The 21,600-nt window shown below is 36.1% G+C and overlaps 1 protein-coding gene across 5 annotated transcripts in view; it reads left to right on the forward strand.

Moving 5' to 3' along the window:
* The window catches only part of fibcd1b (fibrinogen C domain containing 1b), a 231,152-nt gene that overhangs the window by 128,951 nt on the left and 80,601 nt on the right, over positions 1-21,600 (forward strand). The gene's annotated exons all lie outside the window — the stretch shown is intronic.

Here is a 21,600-nt window from a genome sequence, read left to right on the forward strand (position 1 = left end):
TTGTCAGATAACTGACCAGTTTTATAAACCTCTGTTTGGACGGTTGTTTGCCAGTTGATTTTATTACAGAATCTTCTAACATACTGTACTTAGGGCATCTTACTGGACAGCATCCAGAGGATACCTCTCAGCTTCCCAGCAAATAGACCAAGAAGAGGGGCAATATTATCCAGTGGACTTGACTGGGGCTGTGGTATTCTCATATTCCGATTGTTCTGAGGGGATATTAAGATTTTGTAACTGATGCCTCTATTATCCTTTAGTTCTAGTGTGGTTTTTGACTTTTCAGGTTTTAAAAGCCTTCTTATGTCACAACATTGGAGATAAAGAATGTGAAGGCTGTTGAAGCCTCTCTTATACTGTAACTCATATTGCTTTAAATTAGGTGTATCTTAAGTACATAGACCAACACACAGTGAAGCACAAAGCCTAGAATTCCAAATCAGCCTTTCGCCACAGATGACATGCGGAAATACATACCCTGGAGGAAAAGACATTTCTAAACATGAAACAAATGCACACAGAATACATGCATTAATTAGCTGCAGGGTTACAGTTCTCAGTGGTAGCAGGTAAGTGACAGGGATACAACAGAGCGGATCTACCATAACTGAAAGGTCTGACTTGTACTCTCATTCCTCCTCAGCACTGATCTTATTCACAGCAGGTAAAGACTAAGCATGATTTAAGAATCCTATCATTTTTTGGGAGGAGGGTGATTTTTCACATTGCAGGCATTTCACAGCTATTCAACACTAGAGGGCTTTGTCAGCTCACTGCTTTGCTGACAGTTACTGTAGATGATCCACCTACAGTAGATGAAATTTAAAGCAAGGCTGCATTTCAGTCATTCATTATCATTAGTACTGTAGCATTGCATATATGACCAAGGGCCAGTGTATGCTTTGTCCAGGCTCTGCAAGTGGAATAACGAGGTCAGTTCTTTCTTTTTTCTTTTTTTTTTAGGGGCATCTTAAAGAAAACATGCAGGTGAATGAGCAAATACAGTACTGTACTCTGTACTTATACATTGAAGTATATTTAAGTACAATTATAATTGTTTTACAACAAATGAAAAGTCATTCCAAGCAGGAGTTTTTTGTAAGACATGTTTCCATTGTATAACTTTAAAATCTGTATAGACTCCTACATCGCAAAAACAAAAACTGCTTAATACAAGAAGGAGAAGTGTCATAGACCTTAAACTATCACCAATGAGAGATTGTGCAGAATGCTACAAAAGTATATTATTAAAGAATTATTAAAATTTGGAAAAGGCATTTGTGTTTTAGTCACTAAGTCACAAATATTCCACTATAATGTATTCTGTCGACCTGCAAATAGGTGGTCTGAAATGCTTTGGGTACGTGCATTTTTAAGATCCATTTCAATTTCAATTTATCCATTTTAATTTCATGTTGTGGATTCCAGTGTCTTCTTCTCCAATCAATGGGCATCCTCAGTAAACATTAACAAAGCTTTGGAACAGAGAGAGAACGCACATAGATTTATGTGTTTTCTCAGAGAGTCAGGGGCACACAATAGCTTCAGGCGATCTTTCTGCAAGATTTCGTGTTGGGAAGTAAACCAGAGCCCCCATCTTAGAAACCTCCAACTGGGCATTGTCTGTGTTTTTGGAATGATTCAATGCGGAGCCCTCTGGGGAGCAACACTTGTTCACCAAAAGAAAACAACAATCTGTTTGTGCGTGTGCTTCTGTGATTGCCGAAAGAAATTGTGTTGCTTAGCTACACCGCTGAAACATTTACTGTTGCAAATTCCTACTTTCGTCTGACTTTACAGAAGCAAAAAAAAAACAACTAACCAATGAAGGCACGGACCAATATGGTGCAAACATGGAAATTCAATTCTTTGCTCTGTTCCCAGAGGTTTTCACTTTGTGATAAAATCTTTATGGTTTCTTTTAGAGAAAGTGTAAGTAAAATTTGCATGAGCTGCATGCCCTCTGGCCATGCACACTCTTAATCTTCAAAGCAGAAATGGGCAGTGTGCATCATTATTGGTGTGTTATTGAAAATGACACTATCGAGTTCCTTTTTTTAGTTTCCAAGATTTCCAATAATTTTTTATATGACCTTTCTTTCTACTAATTCAAGATCCAGAGAATATGTGTAATGTATGGACAAAATTGGATGTTTTACTCATTATTTTATGCAGTTATCAGCTTCAGATTTCTAAAAAAGCACAGACATAGACCAAACTCTTGGAAAACCTTACATGAATAAATAACTATCTGATAGATGTTCTCGGGCTTTAGGTGTAGTGTACCAGTAGAATGCTGTAAAACCTGAATCTGTCTCTAAGAATGGCAGAGATTCCCTCTAAAACAACATTGGAAATCAAGACCTGGTTGTCTGGACTCGTATTAAATCAGATTCCTCATCTGGTGGTTGGAGGAAAGTCAGTATGCAGTGCAATCTCAGTAAGTAGTAGTTTTTTATCACGTTCAAATCTGTTGTTTGTTTCCATCTTGTAAAAGCCTACTCTTCTGTAAGTTACACATAATGTTGTACTTTTTCAGTTCCAGCTCGGGAAGTCTTAGAAAGTTTTATGTTCTTCCATTTTCATTATTTTAGAATATTTTTAATTAATTAGATTTAAATTAGAATTAAAATTAGTTAGTGTTGGCCTCATATATGCCTATTTCTTTCAGAGTTTGAATTTTCCAAACAGCAGTTTGAGTTTTACGGTTACATGTACACAGTATATAAGAAAGGTACTAAAAAAAAGACCCCCAAAGCCTGCTGTGCAAAATGTCTTTTGCTGTGCATATCTTTGTGAATTTGCAATACAAATACATCCAATCCCTCAAGCTACAATGCCATGGAACACGTGTATTAATTTAACTAACTACTCCTGTATGCCTGAAAAGATTCTATGTTTTGCATACTAAATATTTCAATCATACTGTACATTGGACACGGACTACAGTTCATCTCCATTCTTTGAAGTAGAGACTTAGAGCTCAAACAATGTAGAAATGGCCATTTCTAGAAGAATACTAAAATAAAATCTGTGCCCAAAAACAGAACTCTTGCCACAGAAGAGTTCAGAGTGCACAAGCCTGTGAAAAAAAAATCGAATTGTTTCTATGTACCAATTTCAGCACAAAGAGACTAGGAAAGTTCCCATGGTCATAGCAGATAGAAGCTGAGACAAAAGTGATGGGACTGGATTACACAGAGAGAGGCTGAAGAGCAAGAGAGGAACGGGAGATGCAATCATCTTGATCTGGAAAGAACAAGGTCCTGGAACAGAAATGGGCTTTGAAATAAAAATGTTAAAAAGGTCACCAGTGACTGACATAGCATATGTAGAATGGACAGAAACAAAAATGCTTCAGTAATAAGCTTGAAAATAAGGCTGTTCTCTGTAAGAAGTCATGCTCTTCCCTGTCAGAGTATTGGTTGTAACCAGGGAGCAGCAGGAAACAGAGAATTCCTGACAGAACCATACTGACTCTTTCTCTACTCTATGCTGACCCTGTGCTTTTAATCACACGTGCCCTGCACAGTGATGAAAATACAGGGCACCTGGTCACACAGAACACTGACTTGAAAAGGGAGTGCTTGAATAGCCTGAAGTATGCAGTCAATACCTTCCTGTATGCCTAGCTTACTTGCCAGGTCGTGAAAGGACTTATCTGTCAATAGACGCTGTAAGGTATTTTTTTTAATGCTAGTCTGTATGACATTTTTCTTGACCATTGCATCTCTGGCACATTAAAATATATTCGTAGACCATAGATTTTACTTTCATGTAATGTATTCTGCATGTGTGTGCTAGTTTAACTATAATTAAATTTAAATTGCTGGAGTCTATAAATAAAGTATAATAATTCTGATTTCTGACACAGTTACATATCGTGTGTCTGATTTGTTAGTGTGCTTGCACCAAAACATGTTAAATTAAATTTGACTTTAAATCCTGCAAAGACAATTCCTAGCATTAATGATCTTGTTCTATATATAGCTTCAGTACAACTTTTGCCAAGGCCAGCTTCTTTATCAACAGAAACTTAAGTTTATTATGTAAGTTTTCTACCATGAAAAACAACTGGCCAACATAAAAACAAAGAGTTGTTAATTGATTCATAATTGGAGATGATGCTTCTTCAGCACCACAAAAATACAAAAAGAAAGGGCAGGAAATCTGCTTTTTCCATTTAAGTTTTAACAGTTTTCTTTTCATTTTAGGTTATGCATTTTGAAAATCTTTATATGTAACAGGTCCTATCTACTTTCTTTACTATATTATATATACTAGATCAAATCTAGTGACCCCAATCCACTGCATCGACATTTACAGACTCCAAGGATGGCCTCATCACACAGGCTGGAGAATCCCCAGTCTGGTGACCAATGAACAGGAGCAGGCAATATCAGTCCTAGAGGGCTAGAGCCCTGTAGATTTACAGGAACTGTTCAAATAACATCCAGTTAACACCTAAAGAAAAAGATGATTTGACTTGAATCCAAATAATCAGTTCAAATAATTAGCTAAGATCAATAGTAGAGTGAAACCCAACTGGCCCTCAGTGACTGGACTTGCCTCTTCCTTGGTCTACGGTCTGCACTTCGAAGCAACTCAGTTGAATTTGAGTTCCTATCCCAGATCAAAATGGCAATAGTGTTTTCCATTGCATTGAAAGGGCAGGCTTACTAAACTGTATATCACTCATATTTTTACAGCAATCGTACAACTGTTTCCCAGAAGTCCTCAGATACCAGTTACCTTGAAACTGAGCAATGTACTGTACATCCTCCTTTAGCTAATAAATGTCTCTTCAGTTGTTATGCAAACAGATCATTGTACTCTTTCTATGACCACCTGTTCAGGCCTTACACAGGAAAGCTCAAGCATGGAATAAACATAGACATCAGTCGCAGCTTTTTACCCATATATCTCTGTGCATTTTTCATTCAAACAGTGGAGTGAACTGGCTTGTGTTGCTTTGAAATGGCATCTTACAATGTACCTGCGAGGGCTGCTCCTTGAACATCTAGGACAAACTTCTGCAAATTCATTACACTGCTGTTCAGCGCCTGGTGTGTCATTTGTTTTCCAAGTGGGTTAATAATAAGCTATTACAGGTGGATATGATGCACTGGTGGAGGGAGTTTTCTGTCTTCATTTCCTTCACCCACTATTAGGAATCAACACCTGCTACTCAGTTAGTCTCCTTGTCCCAACACAAGGGGGGCAAAGGCTTTATACAGTACACACTGCTTGGGATCTTTGAATGCTTTCTGTGTTGTGAGTTAAGTACACAGGAGAGGGCCCTTGCTTATTAATTAGATTGAAACAATTAAAACATTAATTAACATCTAAATATCTATTCTTTTAACTAGTAGTTTTAGAGTGATGTTATTCAGTCCACGTAATTGTATCAGGTAGCCTTTCCATCAGTGTAGTCTGTCCAGTCATATACTGTAGTATACAGTATGTCTAGTACTCAATATTCTTACTCAACATTTCTTACCGCTTTCAGATAGCACAACTTTCATTAACGTAACCTCACAATCATCAGAAAGACATGAGGTTACGCTAATTAGAGGTGTGTCAAAGCCCTTTCATTGTAGCTTTGCGTGTGTGTATATTTATGCACATATGGATGAATAAGAAAAGGTTTAATAGGAGTTTGAACTGCAGTGTAGAAACCAAGGGGTTGACGAGCTGTGTTGAACACAAGGTTTAAGCAAACATAATATTGTGACAGGATGTTTCAGACAAAAGTCCTTCTGCTGTGCAGAAAGACAAGTACAGTATATGTCCTTTGTGTTTTGTAGACAGATTATACAAAAGCTTGGAATTCATTGCCTCACTGTATAATAAAACAGTTTAGTCGTCCTGTGTCCTTTGGTAGACTGAACTCATTGCTGCAGAAGATTCTGTGCATTTTTCCCCCAGAGTAATAAAGCTATCTATTTTTCTATTTTCATTTCTTTTACAGGTGGTGTCACTGAAATGCTGCAGAAACTTCTTTAAGTGTGGTGTCAACTAAAATGAATATCTGAGGTCACTGAGCCCAAAGCGTTAGTGGCATTTTGCAAAAGATCATAACTGTTATGTGATTTGTAGATTTAGAATATCATCCACTTAGATCCCGGATTCTTTTGTGAGGAGAAGCAAACAGCAATGGGCACTATCTTTCCAAATCTTTATTTAGCTTGTCAAAGTAAGACCAAGTAAGACCAAAGATAGATTGATTGTTTTAACTTTACAGGAACTTGACAGGGAGTCAAAGAAGTGTAATTAAAACTTAGTTTGACTTGTAAATCCAGACACTCATACAGTCTCTTTTTCCAAAAGACACTTGCCGTTGTCTCCCATAAAGACAGAAAGCTCAGTGATATACAGTACTCTGCACCTTTCATGTGACGCGTGTGAGTCTGCCTAATTTTATCATTGTAAACAATTTCAAGTGATAGCTCCTAATGTCACTTTATCTTTGCTGCAGTCAAATTCATTTACAGTACTTTTATTTTAATTATTTATTTTTTCACATTTAAAATTTCATTTCCTCTGTTTTTTCTGTGTTCTGGTAATGAAGAATGGAATAACAGATAATGAATTCAGTTTTATCCCTTGCATAAATCTACAAGGACTTTCTTTTTTCTAATTAAGACAAGGGGCTCTAAAGTAGGTTTATTGATTCATCAACACATTGCATAAATACAGTCTGCACAGGCTTCCAAACTTTGCAGCTGTTCACATTTTTCTTGATTTATTATCACTTTGAAGGAACTACATCTCATTGTCTGCTAATTAAGTAACCTTACAGCTACTCAAAAGATATATAAGTGAGCAGTAATGATTAAAGGAGGTGTTATATGTAATAATAAGAGTAATAAAATTCCAATTTTGTCCTTTAAATCTAATCGAAGAAATACTAAACTCATACTGGCTTTCTATATACAGTATGTATAACAAATGTTTTCAGGTATAGTTCACTTCATTGTAAATATGACTTATACGTTAATGATTTACTGCAATAAGAAAAAAATCACCTAACACTGATGTCTGTAACAAGTCACACGGCCTTGAAGAAAACATTTAACATCCCTTGAGGACAAACTTATTAATGATTATTAATGTTTCTTGTACAAAGAAACCAGCTAACCTTGATCTATTTTAGTGATTATGCATCAAGTACCGCAGTGAACTCCAGTGTACAGATGGTAAAAAAAGGCAATTTTTAAAGTTCCTGATTTTGTTTAAATTTAAATTATAAAAACCAATTTAATGCAAGTCGATTAAATATTCTAAGTTGGCTAATCTTACTAGCCTAGGACTTTTTTTGTGAATATTCAGTTAACAAAAAGACCAAATCCTGTTTTGATTATAGATTAATATTTATTTTCATTTTCCTGTAGAAAAATAAGCTCATTACCTCAATAATACAGTAAGTTGGATAATAAAAATACATACAGTAAATGTAAAAGGCAGTAATGCTGTTCTTTGAATCTGACCTTCTCTTTAATTTTTACACAACTGTAAGTAGACCTGTCTCTGCTGGTTGGTTTCAGTTAGGCAATAGAGAGATGAGTGCATTAGCGCCTGGTGTCCAATGATAGCTTTCTGTTCTTGTCTCTTATGTGGGTGCTTATTTAAAGGGATAATTGGTACACTGAGCCACAGCAGTTTGAAAAATCTGAGCTCTGAAGCCTTACAAGCAAATCTGTGTATGACTGTGAAATAAAAATACAGATATTTGTATTCTCCCTCCTAATCTCTTTCTGTTACTTACCATTGGGCATTTCTTAATTAAGACCTTTGCCTCTGGTTCTCTATACACACCCTGTGAATCCTCACCTCTTCTGAAGTACCATAATCCAATACACATTGTCATTAAAATGTATCTAATCTGCAGATTTAGTAAAGTGAATCAATGCTTTCTGAAGGGTGGTATAAAATGGTAAAAATGCTGATATTCCACTGAGGATACAGGAAGTAATTAAACACTTCGCATGCAGGTATTATTATTTTTTATAGTACTGTATGTATGTGCTTTGATTAAATACACAACATAAATGCACAGAATTAAAATAATTATTTCCAGTCTAAAGGATTCAAAAGCACATCTACAGATCCAGCCATTCATGCACACTGAAGACTACAGTAGAATGAGCTGTGCACACCCCACCCCACTGCATGCAGCAGCCATTATGATGAACGTGGATTTCCTGGACAGGTGTGGTGTCACTCTGCTTCCAGGGCTTGGCCTGTCCCTGACAGAGTCGGTTTCTAGGTTTCTCTGAAGCAGTCTGTTGAGCGTGGGAGCAAAAGGTTTCATCCTATGTATTTCTTGTCTCACAGTCAGGTCTCCTTCAATCATGCTGATGGAAAAAAGACACTCTTTATTACCTACGTCTTGCACGGTTGTATCTGTTTCTGTGCTTGCATTAATTCACCCTGTGTTTTTACCATGCATTATTTTAAAAGCATGTCCTTTTTGGTGATTTATACAGATTTAATTTTGTTCCAACTATTTTATTTCATTTTTTATTTTGTCAATTTTAACCAAACTAACCAAAATTGTATGGAAACTGAGTACCTTTTTGACACGTAATAATAATAATAATAATCGTATTATCTTTTGAAGAAATAAAACAGTAATCAACAAACTTAGCTATTAGCTGTTTCATATTTGTTATATTGTACATTGGTGAAAATGAAAATAACTTTTAAAAAATGTCAGTGCAGAACAAAAATTGACCAAACTTGACCAAAAAATCTGATCACAATGTAGCATCTCTTTGTATGATAATTGTTTGCTCCAAAACATCTTCATGATTCCACATTGCTAACCTCAAAATTCATTTTGCTCAATATCACCAACTGAGCCACAAAAGTTACCTTCCTGTAGTACAAGGATGAGCATGTGTGCTAACGCATTACACCAAGTAGAGTTACGGTGGACAGTAAATCATCAGTGTGGCAAAAGTTTGGGCTGGAAACAAAAATTCATAATCTCACAATCCTATTGGCATCAGTATTGTGCAGTCAGAAATGTACTTCCTGATCCTCCATTCCTGATTGTTAGTTACTGTACTGTAAGTTATGTTTAACTACAGGGTGAAGGTACAGTATGCATAAATATGTGAATTAGAATGAATAAATAATATTCACAGGTAATTTAGACAATGCATTGTACAGTATGAATATTGTTGGTGGCTCAGAAACACATAAAAATGTGATCTAGTCTCATATTACAATGCTGGAGGTTCATCTGGAATATAAAGATATCTATAATGACATAAAGCATTCTGAATGGCATGCGGTACAGATTATTATGCCTGATTTTTGTTCTCCACCTCTTTAAACTAGTAAATTATTAAAACACTTGAAACTGTACTGAATTTGCGGACTATATTAAAAGGATTAGGAGTGAATTGATCTCATGTCTCTACATGTTTAAGTAATTATGACTAAATCAGATTATGTATTAAAATAATTACATTTTTAGTTGAATCATTCTTAAAAGCACCAGAAGTTGCTAACACGGTAAGCTGAAATGCTGAGCATTGGATTAGGATTTTAAAATGGTGACGGCCATGGTTATTTTACGTGTGTAATAAATTTAATTGTAAAATCAAGCAAAGAATAAAAGCATTTTGAAATTCCTAATTAATAAGATTTCTATTTGCCAATAAAACCATAACTGAAGATTTCCAAAGTGGTTTGGCCCATCTTTACCAATGAGTAGTGTACAGTATATCATTTCAGTTTGGAATGAAACAGGGAACAGACAGAAACCACCAGAGCTTGTTTCCAATTCTTCATCATCTATTGTTGTCATGGCAATAGAGCAGAAGGATAACCAACTAGTAATAACCTATGGGGGCAATGACTTTGTGAATGTTACAGATGGGAGGGAAAAAATAAGATCTTTGACTCCCATTGGACTGAACGATTCAGTTTTTTATGCATTCTTTGCCTGCACTGCTCATGTTTATATTTAATCTTTGATATTTTGTCAGAGTCCTTGAAATATCAATTTATAGTAATAAAACAAAAATTGAAAATGGTAATAGGAGAACACCTGAATCCTAATCGGTCTCCGTGCATAAAAATACCCTATCCAGCTCACCCATTGTAGGACAAACTGCTATTGGTTCACAGTTTTTATTTTATTTCTGTTGCTTCCAATGAATATGTAACGGGAACATTATTTAACAAATTAGAAAGACAGGTGTTACAGTAGTTTTTAAGCTTCCACTTAATTCTACAGTACTGATGTTACAATATCATTGCCTTTACAACTAGTTGTCACAAGTCAGTGTGAAATTTGTTACTTTTAGCCCTTTATTCGGATACAAAGATTCAAAGTACAAAAACTGGCAACATTTCACAGCTATTTAAAAATGTTAATCTAGATGTTGCTGTGCCATAGGTTATCACAGAGTTGCCTAAGGTATTTTCCCATACTACATAAACGAATACAAATGACATACTGTATAATCCTACATCTTCATCTTAGTTTAAATTTAAACTTAATTTAAAATGCAAACTGCCCATCAAAATCATTTGGTACTGTACCTCATATCAAATTACTGCAAAGATCTCATGCAGCTGCTTCTTCAAAGAAGCCAGGGCATCACTTTTAACCACAGATCTAGGTCGCTTGTTTTAGACTCCAACAACCTTTGTGTGAATAAGAAGTGTACATGGAGGTGTCCACATTGTGGATTCTGAAGAATTTGTTGTTAATATAATAATTTGTTTGAAGTGTTGACTTGGATTTTAAATATCTAGATCAAGTTCCCTTGCAGCCTGTTCTGTTCTAAAAGATGTAGCACTTTAAATCTATAGAGGAACACTGTCTTGGAGCACTTTCAGTGCTAACTGATGACTTAATACATTTTACTTGCTTGTTTAGACTTATAGTAGATCAATTGATGGTAAACACACACAGGTGGGAATGATGGTCTGTCAGACACTCTCAAAGAGGCTTTTTTCCTTCTGCAGAGATCCAGTTGATTACATTGGGGAAGACAGCTGAATGAGAGTAGACCTGCAACTCAGAATTTGTAACAGGGCTGATACCAATTACAAATCCCATTTGACCTTTTAGGAGCTGACAACACATTTATAAATATTCCCCCAGTCGAAAACTAAAATCAATTAGCCTGTGTCTAAGACCTTGGCTGGAGGAAAACCCAGGAGAGAGTGATACACCAGCACCAGTGTCAGAACTACAGTTGTAGAACTTTTCTTTAAGAACGTACAGTATATGGTTCCTCAACCCTGAACAGAATTCAGTGCAACAATATCTCGTATCAAGTGTTGACTACAATTATGCACAATATTGTACATTGTCTAACTAATGCATTGTGCAATTTTAAGAAACATCCTTTTATTTAAATGCTGCACATCAAACTATATATCCTAACATTACATTTATATTTTTTATTGCTTCCCTACATTGACTAGAAAACTTAAATGAAGTGTCATCATAAACACAAAGTAAGTCATTTTTATAAGAAAAACAGACTTGTGATTTTCCTTTTGAATCTGATATCTCACATTGCAATTCAGTAGCTGTCTTGTGATATTTTATTACACAAAAGAAGAATTTAAAATTCCAAATTATTCAATGCAGAATTGAATGTGCATTTATATCTGTAAATTACTGTGGCTAGTTCTCAGCCTGTCAGAATACCAAAAATGGGTCATTATTTTTGGTTAATCATAAGACAGTCTCCTGAGAACTCTAGAGAAATGAAAAAAGATGTTAATGCCTAAAGATTGTAGAACTGTGGTACAATTCCATTACATGCAAATTCTTCCATTGACAGATGTATAGGCGCCGTACTGTCAGTGGTATCAGGAACAGACAGCATTCTTACTCCTTTTCCCCCACATATAATCCCTGTAATACCATATTCTGACATTTTTTATTTATTGGAAGTGAAATAAATATCATAAGTGTACTAAGCTTGAGAGGATTTCAAAAAACCATTCTACATTATTGTTACATATTACTAGTGAGTCAAACTCTGAGCAGCATTGTCACTCATAAAAACGCAAGTGTGAGCAAGAACAAAATTAGCATTTTTTTGCCATGCTAGTGCTATTTGAACATTGCAAACCAGTAAATAGTGCAGCAGTCTCTATTTTCTAGACTTCTCTGTACTTTAAAGGAGCTTTTTTGAATTCCTACCAATATAATTTTCTTCTACAAGGTGCATATTGTACATACATATACATGTAGGACCTGTGGAATATAAATGGTAGGCTTCAATAACAGTGCCCTGAATTCCCAGGATAGATATAAGCTTGGATTGTGTTTTCTGTAATGAATTAAGAATCCCTAATTAAAAACTAATTATCCATGTTCTGTAGTTATTTACTCAGTTTTAGTTTAAAAGCCACATAGGTAATTAGAGTAATTATGAAGCACACCAGCTTAAAAGTCTGTGCTTGCAAATGAAATTTCACCTACCAATACACTGTTACATTTTCCTATTCATCCATGCTTGTTTTATTTTAGCATGTTTGGTATTTTACATGGCCAACAATTGTAGTTTCATTAACACTGAATACCTACTGTGACACTTCTGATAACGTGCAGTAGTAATTTTAACTTCACACAATTTGGAGATCAACAATTTGGTGTTTAATACCTTGTCTTTTGAATGTTCTTCATCTCAAGATCTACTGTCCTTGCCACCATGTGAACCTCCACCAAGAGAATGTACTAGCATCTCTGAGTTGGGAAGAGGGTTTACAGTAGAGCGTGTAAGCATAATAAAGTATTAATTCACTTCATGCTATAAAAAATAAAAATCAGTGGGTTGAAAATAAAAGTGTAATCAAGGACTAATATTTTTCTCCCACTTTGCTTTTGAGAGAAGCATTGTCATGGCAGCTATAGCACCAGACATTCTAACTCTGAGTTCGATCTTGTCAGCCTGCAGATCTTAAACTGGAAGCAGCCTGATGGCTGCTTGGACAAGAGTTATCAAAGGTAGAGCAGGAGCTGCATGAGGCTGTGCTGTTGGCAGTCCTTTCTTGTGGGGGGAACTAATCATTAACTGTACAGTACCTGCACAGGCATTCTGAGAGGCAGCTGGTTGTTCCAGGGGGTTGTCTGCTCTATGGGATACTTTTAAGTCTAAAATGTGCACATAGTCTGTTGAAAAAGAGAGGGCTTCAAGGAATTTAGATTAGTGAAACTTTCAGATTAAACTTCAAACCACTTTGGTTCATTTGCAGACAAAGTGCGTTCAACTAGGCCTGATTTGCTGTTGTAGAATTACTCTGTGAACTTTAGTTATACTGTAACTAGGATAGTTATAACTGGAGGTTATATACAGTACTGTGGACCAACCATGTGCTAATTAGGTTGTACTGACTGTGGTGAGAATGCTGGCTAAGGAAAATGTTTGTTGGGTTCTTGAGTAGCTCTGAGCACAGATCCTGTCTCACAGATCACTAGTCTGAATCTGAACTGCAGGATGTTTTTGACCAGCTATGAATGGGAGATGCTCTGTGGTGGGCAGAATTGAGCATTCAGGAATGGAGTTGGGTTGGAAGTGAAACAGGGGACCTCAACTTGTTGGAAAGCAGTGACCTTGTAGCTTGCCAGGCACCTGATACCAATTCACCTGTGTCAGCCCTTCATCTCACACTTGCCTCTGTGCTTATTACACATGCACAATAACAGGAAGCATTTCAAACATGTGAAATGTGTTTCCATGCCAGTGTGAAGAGCTCAGTTGATTACCGACTGTCAATCAAAGAATTACGTGATGCAAACAATAAAGTAATTGTTTTAGTTATTTTTGAATAGTCATATTAATTAAACTGATGAAAAAAGAAATAAAGCTGTATAAATAATATAAACTGAATAAAAGTTAACTTATCTTAAATAAGAACTACGTATATAGTTGTTTCAGATTCTACCTTCATGGTAAGGAAGGTATAAAGCCTCTTTGGTATTTAAACAAGTTGTGTATGTGTCAACAAACAATAATTACCATCTTGTAAGTAATGTTTAGAAATTAATGAAGATCTTCCTTTGCAGTCTCACAGGTTTTAATCAACCGATTCTCTAAGACACTCTTAACCTTTGTAAACAACACCTGTACTACTGAAAAGTGTATTTTAGTGCTTAGTTACAAACACAGAGCAGTTGTGCAGTGTGTTACCATGTATTCTGCTTGGTCAGTTGAAAAGATTCATGTTATGCTTCTCTTCAGTTGTAGGCAAAATTAATTAGATTCTTCATGTTCCTATTGTGCCGCTTTTTTAACAGATCAGTATGTTCTTAAAATGAAGTGCTGTTCGCAACTTCAGAACTTCAGAATCATGAGAACTCAGCACCTAAATCAGCTTAGAGCACAGACCTTCTCCGTGGTCCAGAATAATATGCACATTTTTTATGCTTCATCTTGCCTGTGGGATGAGAAATTTGTAATGAATTCTTTATTCACTGAACGTCTTGAATGATACTGAGAGTACAGATGCAGCTGTCTTTGTAGTTAATGAACCTTGCCTCCTAAGGCACTGGACTGCAGGGAGTCAGTCCTGAAAGAGTTCCATCCTGAGACAGTATCTCCTGCCAACTTGGAAGGGCAAGGCATTGAAGATACAGGACATTGACTTATAGTGTCCTTACATGATCAAATCTCTTTGGACAATCAGTAGTAGTTCTGATTAAAGGGTGCAAATGGACTCCCAACATCCAAGTAATTTTGATACACTGAACAGAATGTATACAGTATGTATGTTTTTTCAAGAAACACATTTGACCTCTGTTCATTAAATGTGTTTGTATTTTCATGCTGTAGTAAGTACTTTAAATTAAATGCACAAGAATCAAAAATAAAAGCTCTACATTAAAATAGAGGGTTTTCATGGAGGAGAAGGACATGTAACTAGAAGATTGTCGGTTCAAAGCTGAGGTGAGACACTGCTGTTTTACTCTTGTAGTGCACCTCAATTGATCCCATAGATTTGATTTGGAGGCCATAATTATGAGGGGTTTCCTGAAACAGGGATACTGCAGCAAGGAGAGGATGAAAAACACTGAATTAAACTTTGTAAAGCCATGATAAATGATTGCAAATGTGGTGTCAGGTGTTAACACCACAGGAAAGCTGTGAAAGTTTGATGGAGTTCAATTTCAGAAGGGCTGTTCACAAGCATGTTTTGTATAAAGAAAAGTGAGGACAGCGAGGCTTGAATGGATGATTCGAGGTGATAAACTCCTTATGTCTGTTCACTCTGTAGCTGGGTGTAAAAGACTCTCGCACACAGCTATGACACATCTGCTGTGTACCAATGTATTCATTATTTAATTTTACAGTGCAGTTTGCGTAAACTGAGGGCTTGCTAACTTTTTCTCACAATCTGTCCTTAAAGTTTAAAGTTTTAATTACAGTTACATTGCAATGTGCGTGTCTTCACTCCTAACAGATGATCAAAGAACTGAGCAGCAAATCCATTGATCTCAAGGAGAAGTGACAGCACAGGTTTGAGTTTTTCTGAGCTGAAATGAAAGAAGAATCCAATCTTTCTATTCTTGTAGAATCTGCACATGCTGGTCAGTCATTCCCTGTACGTTACTTGGGAGCACATCCAGGTTTCACAAGAAATCATGTGACAGAATTCATTTTTGTTTCTATTTCAGTCAAACAGGTGATTTTGCCTCATCTTAATTTACTCAGAAAAAAACACAAAGCTATTTAGTCTTCGCTATCATCACGGATTGTTTTTGTAAACTTTTTGTGATTGTTGACAGGGTTCATTGACAAACATTGACATGACATAAATTTTTTCAACAAGAACAACACCAAAGAACATGGGGTGTTGGAGGATGTTCATTGAGTATTTAACTACAATAAGATTTGTTTTGATTTACTTCCTGTTGGGCTAGATCCCTGCTTGTTGAATGAGGATGCTGGGATCTCCATGGAGAGTGATGAGATAACCAATGGGGCTGGGGTGGGGTGGGGGGCAGCCAGGGATGTGAAAAGTTGGCATATGTGTATGATAAACACATAACTTTGAGAAATGATGTCGGGAATGAGTAAGATTTAAAACATCGGGGACAAAAGTGGTTTGGTCGTCCCTCCTGAACTTTCTTTAAAAAATTCCATTTAAAAGGCTTATATTGGTGATGGTTGCTTTTTTAAATTTGAAAAAAAAAAAACATATACATGCTAACGTGCACATGAGAGGGGCAGATTTTACGAAAATAGTTGTTGATTCTACAGCTCACATCGCTCACATACTGTAGTCACACTGCTATTATAATACAAAAGAGCTAAAATAAAGGAGGCAAAGACACTATAATATTTTTTGTTTTTGTTTTTAAAGTGACACTTAAAGATGGTCAGAGTTTGATTGCACTGTAGGCATTCTTTTGACCACACTTTGTAAATTGTAAAATAAAAAAGCATCCTTTTACAAATACTGCTGAAGAGGCACTTCATATATTCTGTAGAGGACATTCATTGCAAAGGGGATGTACTTAGTTATATCAATAAGGAACAGCCTTTGATGTAATGTTTGGATTTCAAACACATTTGTTAAAATGCCGTATATTTCTTTTCCCACATTCTGCAGGCAAAACTGGGAGTGAAAGGTATTTGACTCAGCCCTATAAGTCACTGCTTGTGCTCCCTAGGTGAGCATTTGTTGTTTCATGTGTCTGGTTTGAGATAGTTGTTAAAATCCTCGCTTGCCTCGGATTCACTTTCTATAAACATCAACCCCAATTTGAGCTGTCAGAAGTGGGTGGATGGCATGTACAACGTTATGTCCTGTGAGGCAATGTTATTTTCATGTTGAAATACATTATTCATTTGCTAAATCTGGTTGGCTGGAAAGTATTGCCTTTTCATTTTATATTTTATCTATACAACACTCTAATAAGTACAGGAGGAAATTGAGTAGTGGTATATGCATACAAATAGGGAGAAAATGCATTTCAGCCCTATGCAGTCGCCAGTATTAATGGCATAATGTTTGGGCAGGGATTGAAATGTTGTTTGATTACAATGAAATGTAGTAAAATAAATTAAAATGATTTATTGATTACCAAAAAATGGTAATTACAAGATTTTAATGTAATATACTTTTTATTAAAAAAGGTCAATACGTGCAGAACAAACAAGAAGCGAACATGATCAAGTCAAAGAGGTGTTGGTTCACCATACACCATTTTCTACCACCCTTACATGACTGCTGGCATTGGCCTTCAACTGCTGCATGTAGCCTAATTCCTCAGTGTTAGCGGTGTAGGATTGGTCCTGGAGACAGATAATTGGTAGCTGAGATACTACGTCTAACAACCGTACATCCATCAAAACATTCAGAACACATTCTCCAAATACTGTATATCACCAGAGAATCTCAGAAATTTACATGAAACAGTCAACATACTGCCATTTGCCTGAAGCAATTACCTGGCAATTCAATACACACAGATCAGTAAAATGTTATGTCCATTGCAAAGGACTATTATAAAACCACTCAAGAAAATGTCTATCAGAAGCTGCAGCGAAACACGGGTAACTTACAAGGTAGGACAATGTAAATCTTGCATCTTCTTAAAAGGCTAATATGAAAACTAATATGTTTGTTAATGTGATCATCGTTCATTTTATTTATACATTTTAAATTAGGATTAAATTTTACAAATCAGTGATTAACTTAAGAACATAAGACATTATGCAAATGAGAAATCATTAGGCCTATCATCCTAATTGAGGTCTTACTATTGTGCTGTCGAATTTTAACATAACATTCCTTGATTTAAATGCTACATTTTTAGTTAGACTGGATATGATCACATTCTGGCTGTCATATTTGTTGTTTCTCAGCATGATATGAAAAACATCAATGTCAGTATAAACACCTACTGTACGTCTTTCTCATAAGATGCTCCTAACTATGTGTTTTCCATTTTCCATTTGTAGTTTTTTAGGCTGCAATTGTCATTTTAACCTATTATTGTAAAACTGTAAGTTTTAAACCCAATACAGCCTAAAAAGCTGACAAAGTATTGCGTGATATGCTGAAATGCCTGTACACTTGCAGGAGAATATGGGATTTTATAGCTCAGAGGCCTCGCAGTTTCACAGGGTATGCTGTCATCTATGGGTGTGAAGGTATATTTGTGTCATCAATCCCGCTTGATTTTTGCATTTCTTTTATTTTTCAGACATTTACCATAGTTTGCAGTGCAACAAGCATGTTGTTATGACTTTTTAATCATTAATGTCTTCAGTGTTTATCATGAGCATGCCTCTCTTTACAATAGCATTAATCAACTAATCCATTAATAAAATGTGATTTGCACAAACATACTGTATCTAAAATGCATTTTCTTGAGAATTGCAAACTGTTGTTTTTCTTCATTATTGCTTTGTGATTCTCAGTTATGTTTTACATATTTATTACACTTTAATTGCATTGTGAATGCTTGATGAAGTCAAATAAAAGGTAATGTGAAATGATTCTCAAATGGAGAAAAACACCAATATAAAAATCCAGATTTATTATTCCTTTGGCATTCTTCCTGGTGTTAAATCACAACGCTATACAAAACTGGTAATAGGTGTGTAAAATTTATTAGATCTATTTTCTGTCCAGTGTCAGCGCACACCAAGTACAGGATGGATTCCAACTTACACGTTTTACTGAGACAGTGAAGACATCATAATACCCTGGATGGACAACATTTAACAATGCCCTTTTCTCTTCTCATTGTCCTTTTGACAATGTTTAGTCTTCCTTTATCTTCTAGATTTTAGCTATTTGAGTTATCTTTCTAAAAAGTTATGTAAGGCAGAGGTTTTTTTCAGTCCTTCAGACGTTTAACAGATGAATGCTTATATACACTGTTCAGTATATGGATGTATTTGGAGATGGTAGTTGAGAGTAGTTTCTCAATATATATTCTTTTTGCTTTTGCTTTGTCTGTTGTGCAGTTAATTAAAAACACTTAGCCTTGCCTCTGCAACAATCGGTAAATGATGTGAAACTGGCCCCACAGGCAAAAGCCCTGCTCTTTGGACCACCAAGGACACTCTGTGGTCCGTGGAGATGGCAATTTGTTGCAGAGGATGGAAGCAGGCTCCTGAGGCTGTTGAGCAGAGCCACAATAACTCAAACACGGCTCTGACAGCTCCCTCTGGGGCCTCGGGAGCACGTTCAGCACAAGAAGCTGAACCAAGAGCAGGCTTACCTCTGCCTTGTGGCTTTCTAGAGAGAACTGTGACAGTTTGCCATCGACTGCAATGAGAGGCATCTCTCTTTTTTTACTCTTTTCAAGAACAACACAGTGGTATTTTAGGTAAATTCTGGTGAAGGTTAACTTTTCAGCTAGCATACCCACTGTCCATGGGTTTACAAAGAGGAAAATTCAGTCTGACATTTTGAAAATTGAAAATTAATAAATCAGACTATATTGACTAATGTTTTAGTCTTCTTTTGTTTTGGACATTAATAACAAAAGGACCTAAAACTCAGTTTTATAAAAATAAAAATATCATGCCATGTGGCTTACTGCTTGTTCCTGCTTTCCTTATGTTGTTGTGACCTACAGTGCTGAAAGCAATCAATCAAATATGTTACCAGCAGTAACAATAGCTACATTGCTTACATAGCTTACATTGGGGATTTAGCAGCACAGATTATGGATTTCAGTGCAAAACAAATTAAAGGAATTAGTCACTAAATGTGTATCTATGCTCAGTATGCTTTATAGACTACACTAAAGAAAATGCCAAATCTCTTAATCATTCTTTCTTTTAACATTATCCAATAATTGTATTGCACAGGTTTCACATACAGTACTGTACATTTCTAAAGCTTGGGAGGATGGCAGATAGACAGCACAGAAATTAGAACCTGAAGAAGGCTCCACAGCCGAAACGTAGTGTTCTCTTTCTTCTTTTTTTCAGCATGGAATAAACCTATTACTTGTTCCTTTGCAGAAATTAAAAGATATGAATATAAATGTTGTTTCTGTATGTGCTTTTCATTCAATGTGAATTTCTTTTCTAGTCAGTTGAGGAAAAATGTATGCTCTCAGTTAAAGATTCTTCCTGTTGTGCTGTAAACTTTTACAGTATATCCCTCTGGAGACAGCACACTGTATGTGTCAGGGTATTTAAGCACCTCTAAAAGAAGGTACTAGGAAATTTTAAAGCAATGCACACAGTATAAAAAAAACTACTAAAACGCATCAGATGGCAACAGGTTTTTTAACTCCTCTTAGAAGTACAGTATCTTATTTATGAGTTTTTTTCCTTGTATTTTGTTTGGGGATTGTTAGGGATAAAAAGTATCCAGGTGGTTTGAAGCTGCTTATTTAATGCATGAGAATAATTTGATTAAAAATACCCCCCACCATCACTACACACAGATTTCTCACTGGTTTAGAACAGGCAGTAATTCACAGTGCCGTGAAGCTGTGGCAGTTTTTTTTACACCTCACTAATAACGCAGACTGAATCGGCCTGTCACTGTGCTGCTGCCTCTAGGAAGTGAGGGATTCGCCTACCCTTCTGTCAATAAATAAAGGCCATCAGAGAGATCAGCAGCTGTACTTCATCAAGAAATATCTCACAGCATCGCAGTCATTTTGGGCTCTGCTGACAATCAGGCTTCCAGGGATGGGAGAAAATATGAATAAAAGATTGCGATTTAAAAAAAGAAATCTTCATTGAGGTTCCCCTGTAGGATTGCTCTCTTCCTCTTTTGTGTTTCAATTGTATATTAAAAAGATTTATTTTCTTTTTACTTACCTATGTTTTTTTTCCCCCACTCCTCTCTGAAACATGCTCATGACATGTTCTTGTGGCAGGGGAAGCAAGGCTACATGGAAACAAACAAGCACATTAATCCCCCTAGAATAAATAACCCAGTGAAAGGCATGTAAGTTCCTTGTGGCACATCAAGGTCCCCCACAGCCCTCTTTCAAAGGCCAATGAAACAGATTGCCAGAATACATTCAGTATTGTTTTGTCTCATTCTTAACTAGCTAATAGTAAGTGTTCATAAAAACAAAAGGGTTGACAGCTGCCTACTTGTCAACTTTATTGCTCCCCTACAGTGGTTTGTAAGCCCTGAAGGAAGTGAGTTTGCATATCAGCACAGACTTGAAATTAAGCATGAATGTTTATCACAAATAGTTAAAGCTCACCTCTTACTTCTTTCAGTATTCCCCCATTCACTATTCAATACCATATGTTTCTCCCCCTTCATGCCTTTCTGTCTGTGAGGACAGTGTTCAAATGCAATGTCTGTAAGCACCAAGCCGGGGCACTGGTTATGAACACGAAAGAAGGATTGTCATACCAGGACAAAAGGTGCTTCTACTTGTAGGCAGTAAGGAAGTTTAAGGAAGTACAAGACTTAAACAAGAAAACAACATTCCGTTTCAACATAGATGTATTTACTGTACCAAACAGTAATAATTACCTGTACTCTAGTGATTACAAAATAATGATTCGCTCAGTGATAATCCGGTAGGAGTGGCAATACCCTTAAAAATGTGTCAAAATATTTCCGAAGAGTTCAACATAGAGCACATCATGCTAGTGTAGATGTTGGAAG

The sequence above is a fragment of the Lepisosteus oculatus genome, chromosome 24 (assembly GCF_040954835.1).
Source record: "Lepisosteus oculatus isolate fLepOcu1 chromosome 24, fLepOcu1.hap2, whole genome shotgun sequence".
In the NCBI taxonomy this organism is placed as follows: domain Eukaryota; kingdom Metazoa; phylum Chordata; class Actinopteri; order Semionotiformes; family Lepisosteidae; genus Lepisosteus; species Lepisosteus oculatus.